At 41.0% G+C, this 27,535-nt stretch overlaps 1 protein-coding gene across 1 annotated transcript in view; it reads right to left on the bottom strand.

The window, feature by feature from the left end:
• Nucleotides 1-26,634, bottom strand: part of lypd6 (LY6/PLAUR domain containing 6) — a 99,083-nt gene extending 72,449 nt beyond the window's left edge. The window contains exon 1 of the mRNA XM_060928632.1: nucleotides 26,283-26,634. The gene's annotated coding sequence lies outside the window, so the exon portion shown is untranslated. The remainder of the gene's footprint in view (nucleotides 1-26,282) is intronic.
• Nucleotides 26,635-27,535: the final 901 nt, after the last annotated feature.

The raw sequence follows: 27,535 nt of genomic DNA, 5'->3' as shown, positions 1-27,535 counted from the left end.
GCTACTTCTTAGTAACGAGAAATGAGGACCTTGATAGAAATGTAGTGGAGTAAAAATTACAATATTTGTCTTTCAAATGTAGTGAAGTTAAAGTCATAAGTTACAAAAAAAAAAATACTCAAGTAAAGTACAGATACTCAAAAAAAATTTACTTAAGTACAGTACTCAAGTAAATGTACTACGTTACTGTCCACCTCTGATAATTATCAAAATGAAAATAGAAAACTGCTTGAAACATTTTAGTTAAAAATAATTTTCAATGACACCCAATTATTTTTATTTAGTGCATCAAAAGCTACTGAATTCAAATCACAGACTTCAATTTTATTAGGGTTTTTTAAATAGAACAATTAATGAACTTAGGGCCACATGGCCCTAAATTCTCCACTATTTTTTCCTGCTTCACCATGACCCAATTCAAGATACTACGTCATACATCACGTGGTGGGCTTTCCCCGTTCGCGCAAGGCATTGTGGGATACAAATTTGAAACAGAAGAGAAAAATGGAGGATGTGAATGTGCGAATGAACCGTGAAAGACCGACTACAGTGACGGAAAGCGAGAAGAAAAGATGTTATGTTGTGAAGGAAAGGAAACACAGGACCAAACTAATAAATATTTGCGGTCAGTGAGTACCTCGGTGTGATCAGCTGTTCGTTTAGCGACAGAATGATGGAACTGTCAGTGCACAGTCAAAGGTAAACCTGTAGATGGCAGTAATGCAACACTGGATGCCAGCTGCCATAAAACCCAAAAGAAGAAGAAAGTAAACCTGCGCACGCGCACACGGACTTCCTCTGTCTGCCTGACTGCGCGAAGTGAGTGATTTCATGCACATTATTTGCTCGGGAATCCCCTCAAATTAAATACCTTCCCAGCTACAGAATGGCCTGATATTTTGTGCGATATTACAGAAATAAACATACATCACAATGACCAAATTTCAGAGGGAACTACAGTAAATTTCACCGATTTTAAGAAATCAAAAGACCGTCTAGCTTTAAAGGAATTTCAAACACAGATTTGACATTTTACAGTCAAACTTTATGGGATTAAAAGATATTATTAACTGCAAAACAAGAGAAATATTTTTAGCCAACAAGTAACTCCTTCAGTCTCAGATTTTGCACGAAACCTTGAGCTCCTTCTTCCACCGAGTCAATCATGTACAAAGTGCACATTCCTTGGGGCACACCTTTTGATTTTGATCAGAGTATTAAGCCAGAGTTGCTCTGAAATCCTAACTTCCTTTCAGCGAGGCGCAGAACACCCAGCCATATTGTTGGACAATGTCCATGTCATCTCATTACTTGAGGTCAGGGGCTGACTTGGACCTGAAGGGGTGCTGGATTCTTGCAGTACAGCAGGGTTAAAGGCCTGCAGGTTTCTTTCCGAGCTCCTGCCAGGTGGGAACGACTAGCTTCAGCTGGCAACGTGATACGTCGGCCTGTGAAGTGGCCTGTGAATGGCAGGGTCTCCCTCTGGAGGGAAAACGAAATGCAAATCCTCTCCTGTGACTTCTCAAACCCGTTGGACCAGATTTTGCGATGGTAAGAGAGCTGTAAGGGCGGGACAAGTGTTGTATGAGCTAATGCGGCCCTGCCCGATGTGGCGCTTTTCCAGTTTGCTTCAGGCACCTGAATGGTAGTGTTTTTAACAAGAAAGGAAATCTGCCACTCTAGGATCAGCAGCAACAAGAAACCGAACTTGGAATTCTGAGTTTAGATCACAGACTGCCACTTCAGAAATGCCAGTGAAGTGAAATAAGTATCAGTGAACATTAATCTAAAGACCAAAGGCTTAGCAACACCAAATAATCCCAATACACTTTCAACTTTAAACAATGAATCATTTTACCATTTTACTCCTACTTTTGTATTTTCTGCACAACGCCACATTTCATGATCCTAATTAAGTGGAACAAATTCATTGAGATTATGTGCATCTGCAGACACGTACAGGTGACTGAAAGCATCTAAACCGACACCAGAAAGACCTACTTGAGAAAACAACACATTCCTGTAGTGGTTCCTCATTTTGCATGCCATATGGTGTTGAACTGTTCCTCCTGGCAAGCAGACAAAAACCCAAGGAGTCAGTTCAGATCAGAATGACAGGTCAGCTCACTGAAACCCCGTGAGCACATGCTCTGATCCAGCACTAGGCTTCTGAAGTGCTGCAGTTCAGCTGGATAATTTCCTAATCCCCTTCTCAAGCACTTGGTCCACCGAAAAAAAAAAAAACATCACATAGTTCACAGAATGGAAAATTCTGGTGTAGCTTGGTAATCTACAAATCTTGGTAGAATGGATACAAATGTTATACATCATGCAACATATTACACATTAAACTAATTTAAGCATGAAAGGGTTATTAAAGTCTGTTTGAAAGAGATCAAGATTTAATGATCTTATTGTGGAAATATAGAATGAGAGGACTTTTAAAGCTAGACTGCCTTTCAGATTTTTCAAGTGTAGGTCAGAAAAAGAATTTTCCCCGACACCTAATTATTTTTGTTTAGTGGACCGAAAGCTACTGAATTCGAATCACAGACTTCCAATTTTATTAGTTTTTTTTTAATAGAACAATGAATGAATTTAAGGCCACATGGCCCTAAATTCTCCACTATTTTTTCCTGCTTCACCATGAGCCAATTCAAGCTACTATGTCATAGATCACATGGTGGGTTTTCCCCGTTCGTGCAAGACATTGCGGGATACAAATTTGAAACAGGAGAGAAAAATGGAGGATGTGAGTGTGCGAATGAAACGTGAAAGACTGACTACAGTAACAGAAAGCGAGAAGAAAAGACGTTATGGGGGGGGCGTTGTGGCTCAGGCGCCATACCATAAATCCAGGGACACGGGTTCGATTCCGGCCCGAGGTCATTTCTCCCTCTCCCGCTCATTTCCTGTCTCTACACTGTCCTATCTAATAAAGGTAAACCCCCCCAAAAAAATCTTTAAAGAAAAGACGTTATGTTGCGAAGGAAAGGAAACGCAGGACCAAACTAATAAATATCGGCGGTCAGCGAGCACCTCGGTGTGATCAGCTGTTCATTTAGCGACAGAATGATGGAACTGTCAGTGCACGCTTAAAGTAAACCTGTAGATGGCAGTAATGCAACACTGGAGACCAGCTGCCGTAAAGCCCGAAGGAAAAGAAGAAGAAGGTAAACCTGCGCATGCGCACACGGACTTCCTCTGTCTGCGCGAAATGGGCGATTTCATGCACATTTATTTGCTTGGGAATCCCCTCAAATTAAATAACTTTGCAGCCACAGAATGGCCTTGAGATATTGCAGAAATAAACGTGCATCACGATGACCAAATTTCAGAGGGAACTAAATTTCACCGATTTTATGAAATCGAAAGGCCGTCTAGCTTTAATGAGGATTCTAAGGATTCAGGTGATATTCCAAACATGGCTAGATCTTTATAGTGTCGATGGAGTGCTAATTAACAATTATTCTATGAAATCAAGTCATACGTGAGCTGACAACCATGTTTGACAAGATTGAGTAGAATTATTATTTTATTCCATCACATTCACTGGATTTTGAGAAACAGAGTATTTTTATTTTTTCCAAATTCAATAAATTAAAACTTTATACAAAACATCTGACAAAATAATTTCCTCTGAGGCGGACTTCTTAAAAACCTATCGATGGCTGCACGAATTGACTTTTTAGTGGGTTTGTTTGTTTGTATTTTGTAGAAAGTGCCATCTTGCTGTCGTGCTGAGGTATAGAATAGCTTTAGACATTTATTTAATTCTTCCTTGGACATTTCAGTGATGCAATTTTCAAACTTCTTTGAGCTTTTGAACCAGCCTAAAAAAAAAAAAATTGAACAAATTTTAATGCTTAAAGATGAAGAATGTAAACAAACCAGTGAAATGACAGCAGCAATTTGTGAAAAATGCTATAATAATAATAATAATAATAATAATAATAATAATACTTGAAAAAAAAATACGTTCTGACCATCAAATACTTTCATTCCATATTTTGTTGCTTTTTTTTTGTATTTTTTGGGGGATTTGTTTTCAAGTATAGTGTTTTTTGTCCTCGGTTGGTTCAGCAACCCGCTCCAGCATTTTGTTTTTCTTTACTCATGGTATATGAGCTGATAGCCTAGTAGTAGAGCAGCCAATCAGAGCGCCCGATTGCTCATATCCAGTGCATGAGGATAGAATAATGCATTTTAGCTTGGTCTTTTTTCCCCCAGTACAGCAAATATGAATGTTATCTAAACACTGCTATCCACAAAAATGCACAAATAATCACTGTCATCAAGTAAGTCCTCTTTTAGTCAAATCTAATCCGGTCAGCTGGGCCCACAGTGGCTCGTGATGGTAAGGTTTGACCAGCAGACTTTTTTTCTTTTATTTTGAGAGCACATTCCATGAAGATGAGGAAAATAAATCAGGTCCCAAGATAGATTGATAAGTACTTCTCGCCTTATTTGACTTTTAAAGTGCTTTTCTCGCCTCCTCAGTTGTCCACCCACCCCCTCTCTGCTTTTCAGCTGATCTTTCGCATATTTGTACACTCTGTATCTCGTTCACTAACTGATTTCTAAATCCTTTTTTTGACCATTTCTGTACCATATTGGTTCCAGTTCAGATGCTTTATCAAAAATGTACTAATGCAGGATTAGGTCAAGTCATCTTTCTGTCATTGATGTGTGAAGGGTTAAATCTGTCTGGAGGGCACTTGGGGTGAAAGGGAGTGAATCTCTTTGAAGGGTGGGTCACATGCCTAATTTTTAAGCCTGGGATACGGGTGGGGAGTGTACGAGGGATCTGAACGAGGAGGGGTAAAGTATCCCAGTGGCAGCTGCAGAAATGTCTTGGGGGGGGACCGGACTCCCTTGAACTCTGAAGCCTGACACAGTGCAAAAGCACAACAAGCTAATTAGGATTTTGGAGGCTTTCTTTCGGGACAGGGATACCGTGAGCCTTGTAGCTTTTAATAGCAAGCCTTTTCCAAGCACAAATGCAGACTTGAGGGAATAGATGCCATGATTTCTCAAAGAACAGTCATTTATTACATACATGCTGATAACCAATAAGGTTAAAAACAAGGCTAGACAGATGCCGCTGATGTTTCTGGTACAAAAGGAATGAATTAATTCATTCATTCATTTAAAAAAAAAAGGTATTTTAAATACGACAGAACTCTAGGCAAGTCTTGTTGTAGACATATGCAGGATGAGCTTGAAAGGAAATGTAATTAGACATGGGGCATAAAACTTCAAACGATAATTATATGAGCCTCCTACTTCAAAGTTAGGCAGGATGTCCTGCTCTTTATAGAGAGTGACCATGTAACTTAAGAGAAATTGGGTCAGTTGATGTGCACAGAGAGGAAACTACCTTCAAGCAAACACTCAAACAGTATAGCACTAGAATATCCCTTTTCTCAACGTCTCGCATGATTGATCTGATCTGTTGCGGTGTCGAATAATCAACATGCAGGAACAAATAACATAAAAAAGGGTGAATGTACATTCATTCGCTGGGCACTTTAACAGGAATACCTGCAGTATACACACAATCGGTTATGTGGCAGTGGCACAATGGCCGGCTCTCATGATTGTTGGTGTCTCCTGGGAATTTCACGCACAACAGTTTCTGGCAGTGTTGTAGTCGAGTCACTAAATCTCGAGTCCGAGTCCAGTCTCGAGTCCTCGGTGTTCAAGTCCAAGTCACTGAAAAAACATTTTTTAGTCAAGTCCAAAAACAAGACTCCAGGTGGCTGTTTTAGTTTGTTCCTGAACATGACGTATGAACAGGTGAATGTGCGTTCTCTTTGTCAGAGAGTGCGAAGTATTCTGTCAGAGATGGTTGGGAGACGGATGTAAGTGCAGAAGGTGTGTTTATTAATACAAGTGAAGACAAATAAACAATCCAGAACGCCAGGCAAAATTGTAAAACGATGAAACAGGCAACAGGTCGAGCGAGGCACAAACAGGCTATCGTAGACTCGGCAGAATCAACTGCTGTGTTCACACTTATACCGGTACGAAAGTGGTATAACTGTATCGATACAAAGTATACCGGTACAGTTTAGTGCATCTGTCCACACTAGCGAGAAATGTTTGCAGTTTTCTTTCACGGAAGTTGAAATGCGCGTGCGCGAAATGTTTCCATGGTTACCGAGTAACTTCCTTCCGAGAATATGGCGGATGAAACAACGTGTGTGTGCTTTTTGTTGTCAATGTACAGTCTGTATTTCTGGTGGTCATTTATTCAGTCGAATCGTATAAAACGCGCGAGGCAGTTGAGAAAGAAACAAAGAAAACGAATCTCCCTTTCTCCCCCCTCACTTTCTCCCTCTTTCCTTCTCTTCCCCTCCCTTTCTCTCCCTTTTCCCCTCTTCCTCCTTTCTTCCTCCCTCTTCCCCCCTCCCTCCTTTCTTCCTCCCTCTTCCCCCCCCTCCCTTTCTCCCCCCTTTCTTTGCTCCATGTAGCTCCACGTTCGTTTCGTTTTCGCATGCGCATTATATTTGTATCGATACAGAACAGCTTCATCTGTCCACACTACAGCGAAGCGCTACAGTACCGATACTGTCCCGGTACGAAACCCATACATTTGTGGGTTTCGTACCGATACAGTTGTACCGCTACAGTACCAGTATAGTTGCTAGTGTGGACAGGTGTTGCGGTACGAAAGTAGTTTTGTATCGGTACAAAATCCCTAGTGTGGACAGGGTAAACGACGAGAAACAGAAAATCACTGATCAGGAAACCAAACAAGGAAATAAGGCTCGGTAATGTGTCAGCAACGCAACTCAATACTTCGCAAAGTAAGAGCATTTTCACAGTTTTTATATAGGCGCTCTGATTGCGCTTTAATCCTGTGCAGGTGCGAGTCATTTACGGCGTGCGCGAGAGTCCGCTTGGTGCACGCACTGTCCGGAGTGCGCCCGAGAGTCTATCTGATGCATGCGCCAAGGCACACAGGTGTGACACTCTTGCATGAAATTAGTACAAAAATTAATGTAGATATAAATATCTTATGCCAAATTATTATGGCATGTTACAAAAAATAAAGAAAAAAAATCAGAGTCCTCGTCTCCAATTTACGAGTCCGAATGCAGTTAATGCACGAGTCCGAGTCCAAGTCATCAGTGCTCAAGTCCAAGTCGAGTCACGAGTCCTTAAAATTAGGGCATGAGTCGGACTCGAGTACGACAAGCCTGGTTTCTGGAGTTTATACAAAAACGTATTGAGAAACATATCCAGTGAACATATTTCGGTGATCCTGTGCCCACTGTAACCTCAGACTCCTGTTTTTGGCTGACAGGAGTGGAACCTGAGGTGTTCTTCTGCCGCTGTAGCCCATTCGTGTCAATCTTGTGCATTCTGACATGCTTTTCTGCTAATCACAGTTGTAAAGAGTGGTTATGTGAGTTACAATAGCCTTCCTGTCAGCTTGAACCAATCTGTGCCGAGTTTCCCAAAAGAATCGTAGCACAAAGATCATCGTTAAATGGTAGAGCGAACAGCACAATGAACACACTCTCTCCTAGTTAAGAGGCTCTTAGTGTTAAGAGGCTTTTGGGAAACTTGTCACTGGCCAGTCTTTCTGATTAACAACACGTTTCCAGCTAAATTTCCACTGACTGGATGTTTTTTGTTTTTTGCACAATTCTATGTTTTTGCAGCAGATTCTGAAATACTCAAACCAGCCCAGTTGGAACCAATGAGCGTGCAACGGTTGAACATTGTTTTTTCCCTTCAAATCAGATGTTTGATGTGATTATTAATTGAAGATCTACATAATTGGCTGTTGAAGTGCATGAATGAGCAGATGTGCACATTATATTACATTACAAGCATTTAACAGATGCTCTTATCCAGAGCAACGTACAACAAGTTCAACAATTTTTACCTAATGTGCACGTCTTTGAAGTGGGAGGAAACCCACGCAGACGGGGAGAACATGCAAACTCCTCACAGAAAGGCCTCCATCGGCCCCGAGATTCGAACCCAGAACCTTCTTGCTGTGAGGCAACAGTGCTAACCACTGCACCATCGTGTACCTAATCAAGTGGATGGTGAGTGTATTGGATGTAAAGGGATCTTCACTTTAAACTAAACGCCCATGTTTTCAAGTATCTGTCAATTAGCTACATTTACACACCGACTATCAAAAAAGTCAAAGTCCCTCTCATGCCAGAATCTGGTCTTCCCAGGTAGTCTCCTGTCCCAGTACTAACCAGTTCTTTGAGGCGTATGGGTACAGCGCAGATCTCCGTTTCGATAGCCCTCGGCCTCTCGCCTATACAGCTAGGGTTACAGTGGGGGTCTAGTCCTCTGGTAACCGTGAGGGTTTGACTCCCCTACTCGCATCTGTATTGCAGCGTGCCTTTCCAGATGGTAGTAAGTACCATTTTTACGATGGTCTTTGGTATGACCCTACCATGAGTAGAACTCACAATCTCCCGGTCGAGAGGTGGACACGCTAACCACTAGGCCAACTCACGGTCACACACCGACTATACTGAACCACAAAAAGACAAATCTGTAGATAAACAGAGAGATCTGAATTGGCTCAGAATGTAACTGCTCTTTATCAACAGGCGGTTAAAAAAATTCAATGGACAACCCCGATTCCAAAAAAGTTGGGACAAAGTACAAATTGTAAATAAAAACGGAATGCAATGATGTGGAAGTTTCAAAATTCCATATTTTATTCAGAATAGAACATAGAGGATATATCAATTGTTTAAACTGAGAAAATGTATCATTTAAAGAGAAAAATTAGGTGATTTTAAATTTCATGACAACAACACATCTCAAAAAAGTTGGGACAAGGCCGTGTTTACCACTGTGAGACATCCCCTTTTCTCTTTACAACAGTCTGTAAACGTCTGGGGACTGAGGAGACAAGTTGCTCAAGTTTAGGGATAGGAATGTTAACCCATTCTTGTCTAATGTAGGATTCTAGTTGCTCAACTGTCTTAGGTCTTTTTTGTCGTATCTTCCGTTTTATGATGCGCCAAATGTTTTCTCTGGGTGAAAGATCTGGACTGCAGGCTGGCCAGTTCAGTACCCGGACCCTTCTTCTACGCAGCCATGATGCTGTGATTGATGCAGTATGTGGTTTGGCATTGTCATGTTGGAAAATGCAAGGTCTTCCCTGAAAGAGACGTCATCTGGATGGGAGCATATGTTGCTCTAGAACCTGGATATACCTTTCAGCATTGATGGTGTCTTTCCAGATGTGTAAGCTGCCCGTGCCACATGCACTAATGCAACCCCATACCATCAGAGATGCAGGCTTCTGAACTGAGCGCTGATAACAACTTGGGTCGTCCTTCTCCTCTTTAGTCCGAATGACACGGCGCCCCTGATTTCCATAAAGAACTTCAAATTTTGATTCGTCTGACCACAGAACAGTTTTCCACTTTGCCACAGTCCATTTTAAATGAGCCTTGGCCCAGAGAAGACGTCTGCGCTTCTGGATCGTGTTTAGATAAGGCTTCTTCTTTGAACTATTGAGGTATTTCACCTGACGTCACAGGGTCACGTGACGCCCCGGTGTCCACCATTTTGGACGGCAAGCTAGCTAATGTCAACAACAGTAGCTAGTATGTTACTGTAGCAATATTTACGTTCAGTCATTTGGATGACTGTTAAAACCTTTCAGTCTCAAGTTTTTCCTTTACTGGATTTACTAGTTTACTGAGCTAGCGCGCGATTGCTCGCGGCTCGGACGGAGAGCGCGCGATGGCTCCCGGCTCGGACGGAGAGCGCGCGATGGCTCCCGGCTCGGACGGAGAGCGCGCGATGGCTCCCGGCTCGGACGGAGAGCGCGCGATGGCTCCCGGCTCGGACGGAGAGCGCGCGATGGCTCCCGGCTCGGACGGAGAGCGCGCGATGGCTCCCGGCTCGGACGGAGAGCGCGCGATGGCTCCCGGCTCGGACGGAGAGCGCGCGATGGCTCCCGGCTCGGACGGAGAGCGCGCGATGGCTCCCGGCTCGGACGGAGAGCGCGCGATGGCTCCCGGCCTGGCCGAAGAGCGCTAGCTCAGTAAACTAGTAAATCCAGTAAAGGAAAAACTTGAGACTGAAAGGTTTTAACAGTCATCCAAATGACTGAACGTAAACATTGCTACAGTAACATACTAGCTACTATGTTGTTGACATTAGCTAGTGCTAACAGCTAGCTGCTAATACACTGCTACAACACAGACACCGACCCTAATAATACAGTTCTTGGTCATTGCCTGGTAACAGCAAATTTATAACGGGCCATGTCTCAACAGACTAAGAAGTTATTTCAATGACATTTAATAACATTTTGTTTATCCTGAGGACCGAAAGTAAATGAAAATGTGAACAAACCTTAGCTGTAATCAGATGGCGACCACCGGCTCCAGGGACGACCCGCTGATGTAGGCATGTTACTCAGCCTGACACAAAATATTTGTAGGTATCCAAACTCTTATACGCTTTCAGATCAATACCTGTGTATGGCGATGGGTTTTTAACGACATAGGTATACAGATCATGTGGGCTGAAGTCAGGTAAAGACGAGGGCTTCGTGTACTTCCGTACGTCAGTGAACAATCCTGGTGGAAGCAGGTAAACGTCGTTCTCTAAGCCTGCTAACCTCAATTTTTGCAAATACCTCTCCCTCTGCTCGCCCTGTAAATGCCCTACATCACTGGATAGTGAAGGTGTTTTCTGCATCTCGCTCCTTTTTCTTTTGTTTTTCGTTTGTCGCCTTCCTCGCATTCAAACTGATTCGAGCCGTGCCGTCCAAAATGGCAGCATCACATGACTTGGTCACGTGAGTGAAATACCTCAATAGAGTTTTAGCTGGCAACGGCGGATGGCACGGTGAATTGTGTTCACAGATAATGTTCTCTGGAAATATTCCTGAGCCCATTTTGTGATTTCCAATACAGAAGCATGCCTGTCTGTGATGCAGTGCCGTCTAAGGGCCCGAAGATCACGGGCACCCAGTATGGTTTTCCGGCCTTGACCCTTACGCACAGAGATTCTTCCAGATTCTCTGAATCTTTTGATGATATTATGCACTGTAGATGATGATATGTTCAAACTCTTTGCAATTTTACACTGTCGAACTCCTTTCTGATATTGCTCCACTATTTGTCGGCGCAGAATTAGGGGGATTGGTGATCCTCTTCCCATCTTTACTTCTGAGAGCCGCTGCCACTCCAAGATGCTCTTTTTATACCCAGTCATGTTAATGACCTATTGCCAATTGACCTAATGAGTTGCAATTTGGTCCTCCAGCTGTTCCTTTTTTGTACCTTTAACTTTTCCAGCCTTTTATTGCCCCTGTCCCAACTTTTTTGAGATGTGTTGCTGTCATGAAATTTCAAATGAGCCAATATTTGCCATTAAATTTCAAAATGTCTCACTTTCAACATTTGATATGTTGTCTATGTTCTATTGTGAATACAATATCAGTTTTTGAGATTTGTAAATTATTGCATTCCGTTTTTATTTACAATTTGTACTTTGTCCCAACTTTTTTGGAATTGGTTGTACTCCTGGGAAGCACTGTACAGACCCACTGTGTATAAAGACATCAAGAAAAGAGCATTAATTAAAGACAGTTTCCATACCATAAAAATGCTGATCAGATTTCTATTTACACAGATTCAATCAAGTGAACACACGGTCCCTACACATCACTTCCTAGGTTTATATCTGTAGCATCAATACAAAATTTACCAAAATTCTTTTTAAAGTAAAAAGTAAGTGCTATGTATTTACTCTAATCTTGTTGGGCCAAAATGCTCTATGATACACTGTAGTAATAGAGAATGCCAGCAGGTTCACTGCAGGGTGCAAGAGAAGCCTTTGGAAAGACAAATCGAATACATCTGCTCAGCAAGACACTGAAATGAGGCCCAGGAGGAGATAATTAGCATCAAAATCTGACATGGAAATCCCGGCTTTGTGTAAGAAAGCTGTTTTCCCTCAACCAGGAAGCATGGAACAAATCCCCTCGACAATCTTTTTTTTTTTTTTTTAGGTATCTGGAAAACACAGATCTTTAAAAGTAATGAAAGATGTGTTCACCAGATGAGTCACGATTTAAAAAAGAAAGTCAGTCTCATGATCCCCAGCCAGACATACAGTGAGATCCCGTGTTGGTCAGCCATGCAGCTAATGCGAAGCACAAACTTCACTAAATAATTCAAAAACAGCATATACGACACCGAGGGATGCTTTTATGCTCTGCTGCATAAACTTGGTTGCAGGGAAAAGCATTATTTGATGTGTGTGGAGTTTGCTGGAGATGAACAAAGAGGTTGAATGAAGACGTGGCTCGCTCTGAGCTGCACTCGCTCGAATGAAGAGACAGATGAGTGCTCACAGTGACTTTTATGGGGCTCGTTCTTTTTTGCGCATGCTGAGCCCAGCCCCCATCTCCATCCGCTACACCACTGGGCTGAGACCAGCATTGATTTTATGGAAACCATGGAGTCACACAAAGCTGCTCTGACTGTCCTCTTGTTTAAAAAAAAAAGAAGCCTTTGAAATCCGTTTAGATTTTATTTATTTTACAAAAAGTACAATCATTTGAGTTAATTCTCTACTGAGTAATAAACATATTTATACTGTAGTTTAGAGATCAAATTAAATAGCTTATTCTCGTCACCATCATGTCTCAGATATGGTGATACTGTATATTTGTACTAGTTTAGCAAAATAACTATCACAAACACTGCATAAAATTGTTTCTAAACAATCAGAAACATACGTTAACTATATAAGCAAATCTATCCGATAATTAAATAATATTGGCTGGCTTTTTTTCATGGTATATCAGATATATTCCATTCAGCTAGTATGATATTGAACGAGTCAAATAGCATGCTAGCTGAATGGGATATATCTGATAGACAATGGAAAAAAAGCCAGCCAATATTATCTCATCTCATCTCATTATCTCTAGCCGCTTTATCCTGTTCTACAGGGTCACAGGCAAGCTGGAGCCTATCCCAGCTGACTACGGGCGAAAGGCGGGGTACACTCTGGACAAGTCGCCAGGTCATCACAGGGCTGACACATAGACACAGACAACCATTCACACTCACATTCACACCTACGGTCAATTTAGAGTCACCAGTTAACCTAACCTGCATGTCTTTGGACTGTGGGGGAAACCGGAGCACCCAGAGGAAACCCACATGGACACGGGGAGAACATGCAAACTCCACACAGAAAGGCCCTCGCCGGCCACGGGGCTCGAACCCGGACCTTCTTGCTGTGAGGCGACAGCACTAACCACTACACCACCGTGCCACCACAAAATCAGAAATAGACTTCCATTTGTTTCATAAAAAGGACAAAAATATTAAAGAGATAAATCAGATACACTACCGTTCAAAAGTTTGGGGTCACTTTGAAATGTCCTTATTTTTGAAAGAAAAGCACTGTTCTTTTTAATGAAGATCACTTTAAACTAATCAGAAATCCACTCTATACATTGCTAATGTGGTAAATGACTATTCTAGCTGCAAATGTCTGGTTTTTGGTGCAATATCTCCATAGGTATATAGAGGCCCATTTCCAGCAACTCTCACTCCAGTGTTCTAATGGTACAATGTGTTTGCTCATTGCCTCAGAAGGCTAATGGATGATTAGAAAACCCTTGTACAATCATGTTAGCACAGCTGAAAACAGTTGAGCTCTTTAGAGAAGCTATAAAACTGACCTTCCTTTGAGCAGATTGAGTTTCTGGAGCATCACATTTGTGGGGTCGATTAAATGCTCAAAATGGCCAGAAAAATGTCTCGACTATATTTTCTATTCATTTTACAACTTATGGTGGTAAATAAAAGTGTGACTTTTCATGGAAAACACAAAATTGTCTGGGTGACCCCAAACTTTTGAACGGTAGTGTATATTTAGAAATATTAGAGAATAGAGATCTATATAAATATTTGACATTAGATACGGTTCATTTGACTGTTCTCGAGTGGGAAAGACAGACATAAATTCATCAAAAACACCATGTTTTTATTTGTTTGTTTTAACTAGTACATTATATTTTGATATTTTGGACGTGTCTGGCATATATGAGCTAAACAGCTGTACCTCTGGGTCAAATGGTTAGCGAAAAACCACTCTCCCCCCAAAAAAAAAGACTTCACCAGGCATTGCCTAAAACTAAGCAGGGTCACATTTTTCAGCCACCTGTGTAAAAGACAGATTAGGTAAGAAGTAACAGCATGGTAAAGGGTGTAACTTGAGTCACGAACATTCAGCATGCTAAAAGTGATCTACACACCTGAGAGAACACAAATACAGCATCGTGGGACAGGGCATTCCTCAAACCTGCAGAATCTCTTTGGCTTATAAGTGACATGCTGGTAGCAGTGGTGTGTGTATACAAGTAGAAACAAGATCCCGCTAAAGTACTACAGCAAATGCAAATCAAGTATTTGGACTACAACCCCAAATCAGGAAAAGCTTGGACGGTATGCTGGAATTGGAATTAAAATTGAAAACAGTGATCTGTAAGTAATCTTTGACTTGAATTGCACTCAAAAAACAATACAACAGCACATTGTTTGATTTTTTACCTCGTGAATTTGAATTTTTCCCCCCAAAATAAACACATTTCAAAGAAAGTTGGGACAGTAAAGCATTTACTACTTTATAATGTTGCGATTGCTTCTCACAACACTTAAAAGATGTTTATGAACTGAAGACACCAATTGATGAAGTGTTTCACGTGTTAGTTTGTCCCATTCTTCCTGCAAACAGGTCTTAAAGTGCATATCCTGGACCAATTTCGTGTTTGGTTTTTTTTACATGAAAGTATGTCCCTTTACACACTCATCCAGAAGGGTAATTTTGCACAAGGCCGTCTGTCTCCAGCAGAAAAAAAAATAAAATAACAAAACACGTCTGGAAAAATCCCAAGGGAGTCTGGAGCCAGATTCGTGACGTCACGTGCGGAAGCGCCAGCAGGCTGCGAGAACTTGCACGGTTTCAGTGCACAGCCTGCCACGGTTTTATCGCACCGCTCCTGTGAAGGACGGCCCCATGAGGACAGTTGAGGGTTATACCTGTTAAAACTGTTAATATTATAGTCAGGCTGTCTGTTGTTGCCCAAATGAGGATGGGTTCCCTTTTTGAGTCTGGTTCCTCTCGAGGTTTCTTCCTCATGTCGTCTGAGGGAGTTTTTCCTTGCCACCGTCGCCACAGGCTTGCTCATTGGGGATAGATTGAGGATAAAATTAGCTCATGTTTTAAGTCGTTCAAATTCTGTAAAGCTGCTTTGCGACAGTGTTTATTGTTAAAAGCGCTATACAAATAAACTTGATTTGATTTGATTTGTGTAGACCAAGTTTAGCAGCTAGTGACTTTGCATTGAAATACGGAATTGTCGCCGGAGCTTCTAAACCCATGGATTCATGTATCAATGCTCATCTATCTACTGTTACATAAATCATATTTTTTCTAATTACTATTATGTATTTATATATTTCTTCATTTAGAAGAGTACTGGCTACTGTAGGAGAAAGATTTCATAAGCTACACGCATGGAATCGGCTAAGCAGGGTCGGACATACATTTAATGTGTTTGACAGGTCCCAAGATCTCAAGCCCTGACACGCATATCCCTCGATACACGTGAAGTAAGTGTATTATCGCCCAGCGCTTTCGTGTTATTTACTTTTGTGTGTGTCAATAAATAACATTATCCGTGTACCACACAAACACAGGAACACCTGATTTAGAGCATAGTCTCTCTTATTTCTTACCCTGGCAACAGTCAACTTGTGAATCGCCGATTTTCTTGGTCTTTTTCTCGGCTCTGCTTGGTCCTCGGCTTTTTCCGGGTGGCTCGCACGAAGCGCTCCCGTTTCTCTCTCATTGTCCGGTCTTTTGGAAAATGATGAGTACTAATCCCATCATGCTTGGTGTTGCTACACCCTCCTACGATACATCTGTTAACCATTTTAATAATTACGCGATAATGTTGAAGAAATTTGCAGAAAACCACCAGGTCGTTTTCTCATAAACAAACCAGCACTGACGTAGGATTCAGAAGGAGGCGTCCCGCACGCAATGTCATGAAAATCAATGTTTGCCGGGAAATCCAAATGCCAAGTTTTTTCAGAGGCGGACGAATTCACCTCAAATGGCTTGATTTCAATTTTTCTGGTAAAAAAATTGCACAAAATGCAAAATGTGACAGATATTTGACCGAAGTTTAATATAAAATAGGAGAATTACATTGATCTTGCTCCTGAATTTACCCGTGATATGCACTTTAAGGTGTGCAACAGTACAGGGTCGTCACCGTCATATTTTCCATTTCAAAATTCTCCACACATTCTCTATTGGGGACAGAGGAGACAGACATCCTTTTCTTCCACAGCCCTGCCTTTGTAATGTGTGCAGAATGTGGTTTTGCATTGTTTTGTTGAAATATCCCTGGAGAAGATGTCTTGAAGGCAGCATATGTTGCTCCAAAATCTCAGTGTACTTTTCTGCATTAATGCTCCATCACAGAAGTGTAAGTTATCTTTGCCAAGGGTACTGACACAACCCCATACTGTGACACACCCTGGCTTTTGGAGTTGTTGCTGGTAACAGTCTGGATGGTCCTTTTCACCTTTGGTCCAGAGCACATGGTGTCCATTTTTTATTTCTCATCTCATGATTTCTAGACACTTTATCCTGTTCTACAGGGTTGCAGGCAAGCTGGAGCCTATCCCAGCTGACTCCGGGCGAAAGGCAGGGTACACCCTGGACAAGTCGCCAGGTCATCACAGGGCTGACACATAGACACAGACAACCATTCACACTCACATTCGCACCTACGGTCAATTTAGAGTCACCAGTTAACCTAACCTGCATGTCTTTGGACTGTGGGGGAAACCGGAGGACCCGGAGGAAACCCACGCGGACACGGGGAGAACATGCAAACTCCGCACAGAAAGGCCCTCGCCGGCCATGGGGCTCGAACCCGGACCTTCTTGCTGTGAGGTGACAGCGCTAACCACTACACCACCTTGCCACCCCAATTTCTTATTAAAATAAAAAAAGACCTGGAATACTGATTTGTCTGACCACAATACACATTTCCACTCTGTGATGGTCCATCCCAGATGCTTCCAAACCCAGACAAGTTGACGGGGCTTCTGGACACAGTGAACATAAAGCTTTCTTTTTGCACAGTAAAGTTTTAACTGGCATTTGTGGATGTACTGTAGCTCCGTATTGTAGTGCTTGACAAAAGGTTTGCCAAAGTAATCCCGAGCCCATGTGCTTATATCAGCTATAGGTGAATGACAATTCTTGATGCAGTACTGTCTGAGGGATCGGAGATCACAGGTTGTTCAGCTTAGGCTTGCGCCCTTGGCCTTTATGTACTGAAATTCCTCCAGATTTCTTGAATCGTTTTATGAGATCACGCACCATAGGGGGTGAAATATCCAAATCCCTTTCTATCTGTCTTTGAGGAGCATTGTTGTAAAACATATCAATAATTTTCTCATGCATTTGTTGACAAACTGGAGATCCTCGGTGCATCTTTACTCCTCAAAGACTAGACCTTTCCTGGATAATGATTTTGTACCAAATCATGATTACAGTCACCAGTTGACATCACCTGTTTCAAATCACATCATTATTTAATTGTTTTACCTCATTACTAGCCCTAAATTGCCCTCGTCCCAACTTTTCTGGAATGTGTTGCAGGCCTGAAACTCAGGAATGGAAGTATATTAATAAATGAAATGAAGTTGACCAACAAAACATGAAAGCGCTTGGGTTCATACCATCTGCAATGAACTCCAAGTCAAAGTAAATTTAGAGATCAATGCTTTCTTTTTTTTTTATTTGTTATTTTTCATACCGTCCCAACTTTTTCTGGTTTGGGGTTGTAAAATGTGGACAACATGCAGTTGTATAGCCATAATATAAAGACATTTCTCAAGCTTGGCTATAATCTGCACCAGTTACTTCATTACCTCGCCCGGGACAGAGTCCACCAGGGGGCGAGGAAAATGGCTGGACCAATCTTCATGAAACTTTCAGGATAGATGGGCATTGGTCTCAAATAGAACCGCCAACATTTTGAGGGTCACCCGGTCAAGGTCACCAAAAAGGTCAACATCATTTTTTTGTGATACCTTCCTTCATATTCATCATATTTACTTCAAACCAATTCCAAAATGTTCATCTTTCAATTCTGCTTCCACTGATATGCTACATGATGGGATATCTCTCATAGTTTTCTTTCAAACTTTCATTTGTTTGTTTGTTTGTTTGTTTGTTTGTGTCTGTTAATCTAGCGTCTAGACAGTTGTACTGATTGACTTCAAATTTTCAGGGTAGGTGGGCAATGGTCTGTAGATTACCTGATTAAATTTTGGGGGTAATCGGGTCAAGGTGAAGGTTAAGGTCGCAGGAAAGGTCAACCTTTTGGTCAAAATAACATTTTCCATTATAACTCAAAAATGGTTGCTGATAGACAGATGTTTACTATTATGAGCATATAGGAACTTCCATATGGCCTTTCATTTGGCACCATGATCTTTGATCTTGAGTGACCTTGAAAGGTCAAACTCAAGGACATGGATTTTCAGAGGGCTGTAATTTGAAAATGGTTGATGATAGACAGATATTTACCATTATTAACTTATTGGAAGTGCCATATGGACTTTCATTTGGCACCATGACCTTTGACCTTGAATTACTTTGAAATGTCAAACTGAAGGTCATGGATTTTCATAGGATTATAACCTGACAGCTGATGATTGAGAAATATTACCATTATCAACATCTCATCTCATTATCTCTAGCCACTTTATCCTGTTCTACAGGGTTGCAGGCAAGCTGGAGCCTATCCCAGCTGACTACGGGCGAAAGGCGACGTACACCCTGGACAAGTCGCCAGGTCATCACAGGGCTGACACATAGACACAGACAACCATTCACACTCACATTCACACCTACGGTCAATTTAGAGTCACCAGTTAACCTAACCTGCATGTCTTTGGACTGTGGGGGAAACTGGAGCACCCGGAGGAAACCCACGCGGACACGGGGAGAACGTGCAAACTCCGCACAGAAAGGCCCTCGCCGGCCATGGGGCTCGAACCCAGACCTTCTTGCTGTGAGGCGACAGCGCTAACCACTACACCACCGTGCCACCCCATTATCAACATATAGGTATAAAATAAGTGCTGCCAGGCAAGGTTTGTTTTGCTTGGCAACATTTGTTAAATGGAGGACAGAGTATTGTTGTGGAATTTTTTTGAGCTTGTAGTTCAGTTATTCAGGTGACACTAATGAGTGTTAGAGAAAGCAAGTTGTATAGGTTGACATTGAATAAACAGAAAGAGAAGAAATATTGAAATGTTGCACCAACAGCAAACAGGTTCCGTGTTGAAAACTACATAACACCAATGGCCATTAAATTAAAGCCTCCACTTTCATTCTGCAGAGATCCCTTAGAAAAAAAAAAGACTACATTGTGATTCCAAAAGTTGGCTACACCATCCACCCCTAGCATGTAGATTACTGGCAGTTCATAATGACCCTCATGCGTGCCTTCATTGCATCTTCCAACATGTCATTAGCAGGTTTCAAATGATACCATTCACTCTCTCAAAACCATCTGGGCAAAAACAGAGGACACATCTGCTAATATCATAGGGGCTAATGTCGCTTAAGGCTGTCTGATACACAAATGTGTGATGCGGTCTTCCATCAAAAGCCCCCATAATTGAAAGTGTCCATGCTAACGGGCATGAATCTGGTCTCGGCACACATCCGACAGCTCATTTCTCAAGACGGAGCTAACAAGATATTCTGGCAGGCAGGAACAACCTAATCCATCAAACACTGGTGTGATCCGTCAAATCACTGCTTCAGCCTTCCTGAATATGATTAGCAACCGCACGGCTAACTGTGATGCCACATAGATCATCAAATGAACATCATAAGGTTCATAGATGTCAAGGTTTTACTGAAAAGGATATCACAGATTGAACAGACCTGGCAGCACTGTCAATCAATGGTGGAGCTAGAAATGCAAACAATTAACTGCAAGCTAATAACAGGCAAGTGGCTGGGAGAAGGAAAACGGTTCTTGACATCACAAAGTGTTACAAAATGACTTCATTTGTTTTCCTTGGCAATATGAAAAAAATATATAGCATGATACTTCTGTGATTTACTGTATGATGTCACAATATGTAGCTTTGCCAGCAAAACAGTCGACTTGCAAACAAAAAAACCCCTAAAAAACCTATTTAACAATACATTCATGTTATTTAACACTAAAAATAAGAAATAAGAAATTCTGCACAAAACCAATATAAAGTGATATCCAATCTGCTGCTTTTGTTCAAAAGTTGCAATTATAAAAGCATATTAACTAGAAGGGCACTCGGTAGAGCGTATACTTCCACCAAGCCACATGTTAGAATATCCAGATGTTTACTATATTTACATACATATTTGGATTTGCACCAAAATCTAACCAATCGTTCCTTAGCCTACAGCTCACTTTTCTGCAAAATTTCATCAAAATTTGTTCACTACTTTTTGAGTTACATTATAAACGGACAAAAAAATCCTGGATCCACATCCATATCTGGAGCCTGGATCCACAAACATATCTGGATTTGCACCAAAATGTAACCAATTGTTCCTTGGCCCACGGCTCACCTTTCCACCAAATTTCATCCAAATTCGTTCACTACTTTTTGAGTTACACTGGGAACTGTCAACAAAATCCTGAATCCACATACATACCTAGATTTGCACCAAAATGTAACCAATTGTTCCTTAGCCCACGGCTCACTTTTCTGCCAAATTTCATCAAAATTTGTTCACTACTTTTTGAGTTACATTGGGAACGGACAAAAAAAAAAAAAAACCTGGATCCACATACATATCCAGATCCTGGATCCACATTATATATCCGGATTTGCACCAAAATCTAACCAATTGTTCTTTGGCCTATGGCTCACCTTTCCACCAAATTTCATCAAAATCTGTTTGCTACTTTTTGAGTTACATTGGAAACGGACAAAAAATCCTGGATCCACATACATATCTGGATCCGGGATCCACATACATATCCGGATTTGCACCAAAATCTAAGCCATTGTTCCTTAGCCCGTGGCTCACTTTTCCTCCAAATTTTATCCAAATCCGCTCACTACTTTTTGAGTTACATTGGGAACAGACAAAAAAAAAAAAATCCTGGATTCACATGCATGTCCAGATTTGCATCAAAATCTAATTGTTCTTTGGCCCATGGCTCACTTTTCCTCCAAATTTCATCAAAATCCATTCATTACTTTTTGAGTTACGTTGGGAACAGCCAAACAAACAGAAGTGAAAACATAATGTTCTTCAACAAAGTTGGCAGAGGTAATGATCATACCGTACCGTTTCATAATATATCATGATACTGATATTATATCATCATACTGCCTAAATATCTATCTGTCAGCCCTGTGATTTGGAGCATTAATATTCCGCAGCGTCAGATAAACAGGACTCCTTGACTATCAGGGGTCTTGCGTAGGCTACTGTGCTTTTAAAGACGGAATACATTTTTTATGGCAGCGAGGATCCTTTCATCCCTAAAATATTCCTTTGGATCCATTGTTCAAGGGATTGTGCTGCTTCACTGCTTTTCTGTTATTGCTGGGCTTTGGATATGGTGCTGTAATTCTATTTTTTAATGCATGTGGCACTAAAAATGTGCATTTCTGTTACTCTTTATACAGCTGGGTCTGTATTACTTTATTATAAAGCACATTATAAATGATTACACTGGATATTAGTATAGAGGTTGAACATGAAGCAAAACAACCGGCAGGTTCTTCGAGACACTGCACGTCTCTCAGACCACACATCAAAGGAAGGCCATGTCTGTCACTGTGGATCTCCTCTCTGCATGAACATTTCATGGCTTTCAGCACAACAGTCTCGAGTCCTAACCCACTTCTGCCTCAGCAAAATAACTGATCATCTCAGCAGGCAACTCGGCCAACTATATTACTGCAACGGTGTTAGAATTATCTCTACAACATCTAAAAGAAGTCACTTAACTAGAAAGGAGGAGAGAACATTTTGGTCAAAAGTTTAATAAGAATTAAAAAAGAAAACCTGAATAAACCCTGAATAAAACATCCACATATTTTTTAAAATTATTATTATTATTGTTTAAATTGCAGGTCATGAATATGAATAAATATTATCTCATCTCATTATCGCTTTATCCTGTTCTACAGGGTCGCAGGCAAGCTGGATCCTATCCCAGCTGACTACGGGCGAAAGGCGGGGTACACCCTGGACAAGTCGCCAGGTCATCACAGGGCTGACACATAGACACAGACAACCATTCACACTCACATTCACACCTACGGTCAATTTAGAGTCACCAGTTAACCTAACCTGCATGTCTTTGGACTGTGGGGGAAACCGGAGCACCCGGAGGAAACCCACGCAGACACGGGGAGAACATGCAAACTCCGCACAGAAAGGCCCTCGCCGGCCACGGGGCTCGAACCCAGACCTTCTTGCTGTGAGGCGACAGCGCTAACCACTACACCACCGTGCCGCCCTGAATAAATATTATGTATATTAAAAAGTAAAAGGATAAAAAATTATACAAAAAATCCTCCTACTATTTAAACAAAAATATCGCATTCATGTGTAATATAAAATGAGTACTGCAATTATTAAAAAAATATAATGTTTGAACAAACTAGCAATATTCTTGATCAATAATATTAGTGTATACAGTTGCATGACACAAACTGGCAAATTTATTTATTTGTTTGGTTTTTTACTGTAATTTGGGATTTATTTATAGATTGTGCATGACATTATTTACCAGTGATATGAGAAATTAGTAAATAGCCTAGAAATCACAATAATGAATAATAAATGCCCGTAATGTTGATGTGCATCTTATATTTTCCTACTTTAAAAAAAAATATCCTTAAATTCACTCTGTGTGAACAGTATACATGAAAGGGTCAATGCAAGGATTTTGCTGAAGGTGTTCGAATCTAAACAGACTATATTTATATAAACGTTAAAACCACAGTGCAAAAATCACCAACTATGAATAAAATAGATAATCAGCTGTTTAAAAAACAAAGCTCAAATTCATCGTAATACGGTTTATAATAATGCGATGAATCACATGAAACACCTGGCCGCACTCACAGTGATTTAATTCAGTAGTAAATGTTGCACACTGACTGTTCCTGATGCTTTCTATGACATTTTTTTTCCTATTGATTTATTTTATTTAAAAAAAAAAAAGATCCACAATCAGCAGATAAAGTTCATCTCATACTTTCAGTTGTGGATTTCACAAAAAAATTATTATATATATATGCAATAGCAGGATGTAAGAGAAAAGATCTGTATAATTCATTCATTCATCTTCAGTAAGCGTTTTATCCTGGTCAGGATCATGATGGATCCAGACCCTATCCTGGAAAAACTGGGAGCAAAGTGTAAATCCACCTTAGACAGTCTCAGAGTCTAAACTGTATATACTGTATGTTGATATATAAATATGCTTTATATATATATAAAATCGTCTTCCTGTTTGTTTAAGGCTGAATTTAAACTATTTCAAATCACGAAAACAAAGAATTTCTCAAGTGCACAGATTCACACACATGCCTCCACACACACACACAGTGTGTATGAATTTCACACATGCACCTGCTTGTGTTTGTCTTTGTGCTCACCCTGGGCAGTGGCAGTCCATATGAACACGGCTTGAGTCCGATATAACCATGAACTGACTGTGAAATCGGACCATGCATAATACATGGCATAGCATGGCCTTAACACATTCTGACTGAACAGACATGCATCATTCCTAACCTTTCCCAGGAGATGAGATGAAGCATGGTATACAAAAGAAAAGAAAGAAAGAAAGAAAGTGAAGTATATTGTAAAGCATCTAATAGATATTATTATGATTAATAATAATAATAATAAACACCTTTTCATAAATGATGCATGATTTCAACATTTAAGGCAGCACGTTCTCCAAAATATCTTTTAAAAAAATAAAATGTAGAACAGGATAAAGCAGCTAGAGATAATGAGATGAGATGAAAAATTTTAAAAATATAATAATAATAATAATAATAATAATAATAATAATCTCATTATCTGTAGCCGCTTTATCCTGTTCTACAGGGTCGCAGGCAAGCTGGAGCCTATCCCAGCTGACTACGGGTGAAAGGCGGGGTACACCCTGGACAAGTCGCCAGGTCATCACAGGGCTGACACATAGACACAGACAACCATTCACACTCACATTCACACCTACGGTCAATTTAGAGTCACCAGTTAACCTAACCTGCATGTCTTTGGACTGTGGGGGAAACCGGAGCACCCGGAGGAAACCCACACGGACACGGGGAGAACATGCAAACTCCACACAGAAAGGCCCTCGCCAGCCACGGGGCTCAAACCCAGGACCTTCTTGCTGTGAGGCGACAGCGCTAACCACTACACCACCGTGCCGCCCTAATAATAATAATAATAATAATCACCTTTTTGTAAATGATGCATGATTTCAACATTTAAGGCAGCATGTTCTCCAAAATATCTTTAATTTTTTTAAATAAATAAATAAATAAATAATAATAATAATAATAATAATAATAATAATAAACACCTTTTCATAAATTATGCATGATTTCAACATTTAAGGCAGCACATTCTCCAAAATATCTTTAACAATAATAAAATGTAGAACAGGATAAAGCGGCTAGAGATAATGAGATGAGATATTATAATAATAATAATAATAATAATAATAATAATAAACACCTTTTCATAAATGATGCATGATTTCAACATTTAAGGCAGCACATTCTCCAAAATATCTTTAATAATAATAATAATAATAATAATAATGCTGAGAGATGGTGTTTGCGCCTATAGCAGCAGTAATAATAATAATAATAATGATAATAATAATAATAATAATGCTGAGAGATGGTGTTTGCGCCTATAGCAGCAGTAATAATAATAATAATAATAATAATGCTGAGAGATGGTGTTTGCGCCTATAGCAGCAGTAATAATAATAATAATAATAATGCTGATGGATTATGTTTGCGCCTATAGCAGCAGTAATAATAATAATAATAATAATAATAATAATAATGCTGAGAGATGGTGTTTGCGCCTATAGCAGCAGTAATAATAATAATAATAATAATAATGCTGAGAGATGGTGTTTGCGCCTATAGCAGCAGTAATAATAATAATAATAATAATAATAATAATAATAATGCTGATGGATGGTGTTTGCGCCTATAGCAGCAGCAGTAATAATAATAATAATAATAATAATAATAATAATAATAATGCTGATGGATTATGTTTGCGCCTATAGCAGCAGCAGTAATAATAATAATAATAATAATGCTGAGAGATGGTGTTTGCGCCTATAGCAGCAGTAATAATAATAATAATAATAATAATAATAATAATGCTGATGGATGGTGTTTGCGCCTATAGCAGCAGTAATAATAATAATAATAATAATAATAATAATAATAATAATGCTGATGGATGGTGTTTGCGCCTATAGCAGCAGTAATAATAATAATAATAATAATAATAATAATAATAATAATGCTGATGGATGGTGTTTGCGCCTATAGCAGCAGTAATAATAATAATAATAATAATAATAATAATGCTGATGGATGGTGTTTGCGCCTATAGCAGCAGTAATAATAATAATAATAATAATAATAATAATGCTGATGGATGGTGTTTGCGCCTATAGCAGTAGTAATAATAATAATAATAATAATAATAATAATAATAATGCTGATGGATGGTGTTTGCGCCTATAGCAGCAGTAATAATAATAATAATAATAATAATAATAATAATAATAATGCTGATGGATGGTGTTTGCGCCTATAGCAGCAGTAATAATAATAATAATAATAATAATAATAATAATAATGCTGATGGATGGTGTTTGCGCCTATAGCAGGGGTAAATGAGCGCAGTCGCTGCGGGTCTCGGCTCGGTTGTGCCGCACTGAGCGCAGCTCACACAGACTGAACACTAAACTCAGCGTTAACTGGGATTCACTGATGGTTTTACTGGTCGTGTAAAACCCCTTTCCCAAGGAACACAATGTTGTTGTGTGCGTGTTTACCGGCTCCGCCTGAGTCCCGCTCACTTGTTTTGCTTTCACACCCTCAGAACCGGAACCAGAGAGAGAGACTCACCGGAACCACACACACGATCCTCTCCGTCCTCATCAGCTTCGACCTCACACCCGTCTGTCTGTCTGTCTGTCTCCCGGCTTCCCGTTAGCGTCTCTCCCCCCGGTGCGCCTCTCCGCTCCCGGTGCGCCTCTCTCTCCGCTCCCCCGGGTTTTGCGCTGCTGCTGCGTCTCTCCGCTCCCCCGGGTTTTGCGCTGCTGCTGCGTCTCTCCGCTCCCCCGGGTTTTGCGCTGCTGCTGCGTCTCTCCGCTCCCCCGGGTTTTGCGCTGCTGCTGCGTCTCTCCGCTCCCCCGGGTTTTGCGCTGCTGCTGCTGTCGCAGGTCCTCAGTGTGCACGAGCGCACGAGTTAGTTTGCGCGCCCCTTCCAGTGTGCGCGCTCTGGTCTACGCGGTTACGCGCACCTCAACCTTTTTATCCGCCCAGGGCGAGTGTTTTCATTACACACACCTCAACCCACACCACAGCCGAATAAACAGAAATCCGAGTGTGAACATTTACACTGATCATGTGGGGAGGACAGCCAGAGGCGATTCTAGAGTCTATTGTGGCCCCAAGCAAAAATTTCCAGGGGGCCCTTCTGACCAATGTTCATCACCAGTATGTTATAAATAATCTGACACCAACGAAAAATGTATGAAACCAAAGTTTTTTAAATTCCAAATATGAAAATACAATGGTAAAGAACAATAAAAAAACAAAATAAATAAGCCCTCGGGCCCCGACTCTCGGGGGGCCCCTGGGCCAGGGGGCCCCAAGCAGTTGCCTGCCTTGCCTGTTCACAAGCTGCGGGTCTGAGGACAGTCTCAGACTACCTGAATCTGTCTTAGTAGTAGTAGTAGTAGTAGTAGTATGGATTTGTTTTTCACTTAACTTACATTAGGGGAGACTTGGGACAGGGAAGACTTGGGAGAGTTTGTCTCATCTCATCTCATTATCTGTAGCCGCTTTATCCTGTTCTACAGGGTCGCAGGCAAGCTGGAGCCTATCCCAGCTGACTACGGGCGAAAGGCGGGGTACACCCTGGACAAGTCACCAGGTCATCACAGGGCTGACACATAGACACAGACAACCATTCACACTCACATTCACACCTACGGTCAATTTAGAGTCACCAGTTAACCTAACCTGCATGTCTTTGGACTGTGGGGGAAACCGGAGCACCCGGAGGAAACCCACGCGGACACGGGGAGAACATGCAAACTCCGCACAGAAAGGCCCTCACTGGCCACAGGGCTCGAACCCGGACCTTCTTGCTG

The sequence above is a fragment of the Neoarius graeffei genome, chromosome 9 (assembly GCF_027579695.1).
Source record: "Neoarius graeffei isolate fNeoGra1 chromosome 9, fNeoGra1.pri, whole genome shotgun sequence".
Taxonomy (NCBI): domain Eukaryota; kingdom Metazoa; phylum Chordata; class Actinopteri; order Siluriformes; family Ariidae; genus Neoarius; species Neoarius graeffei.
This window is presented reverse-complemented; position numbering and strand designations above follow the sequence as displayed.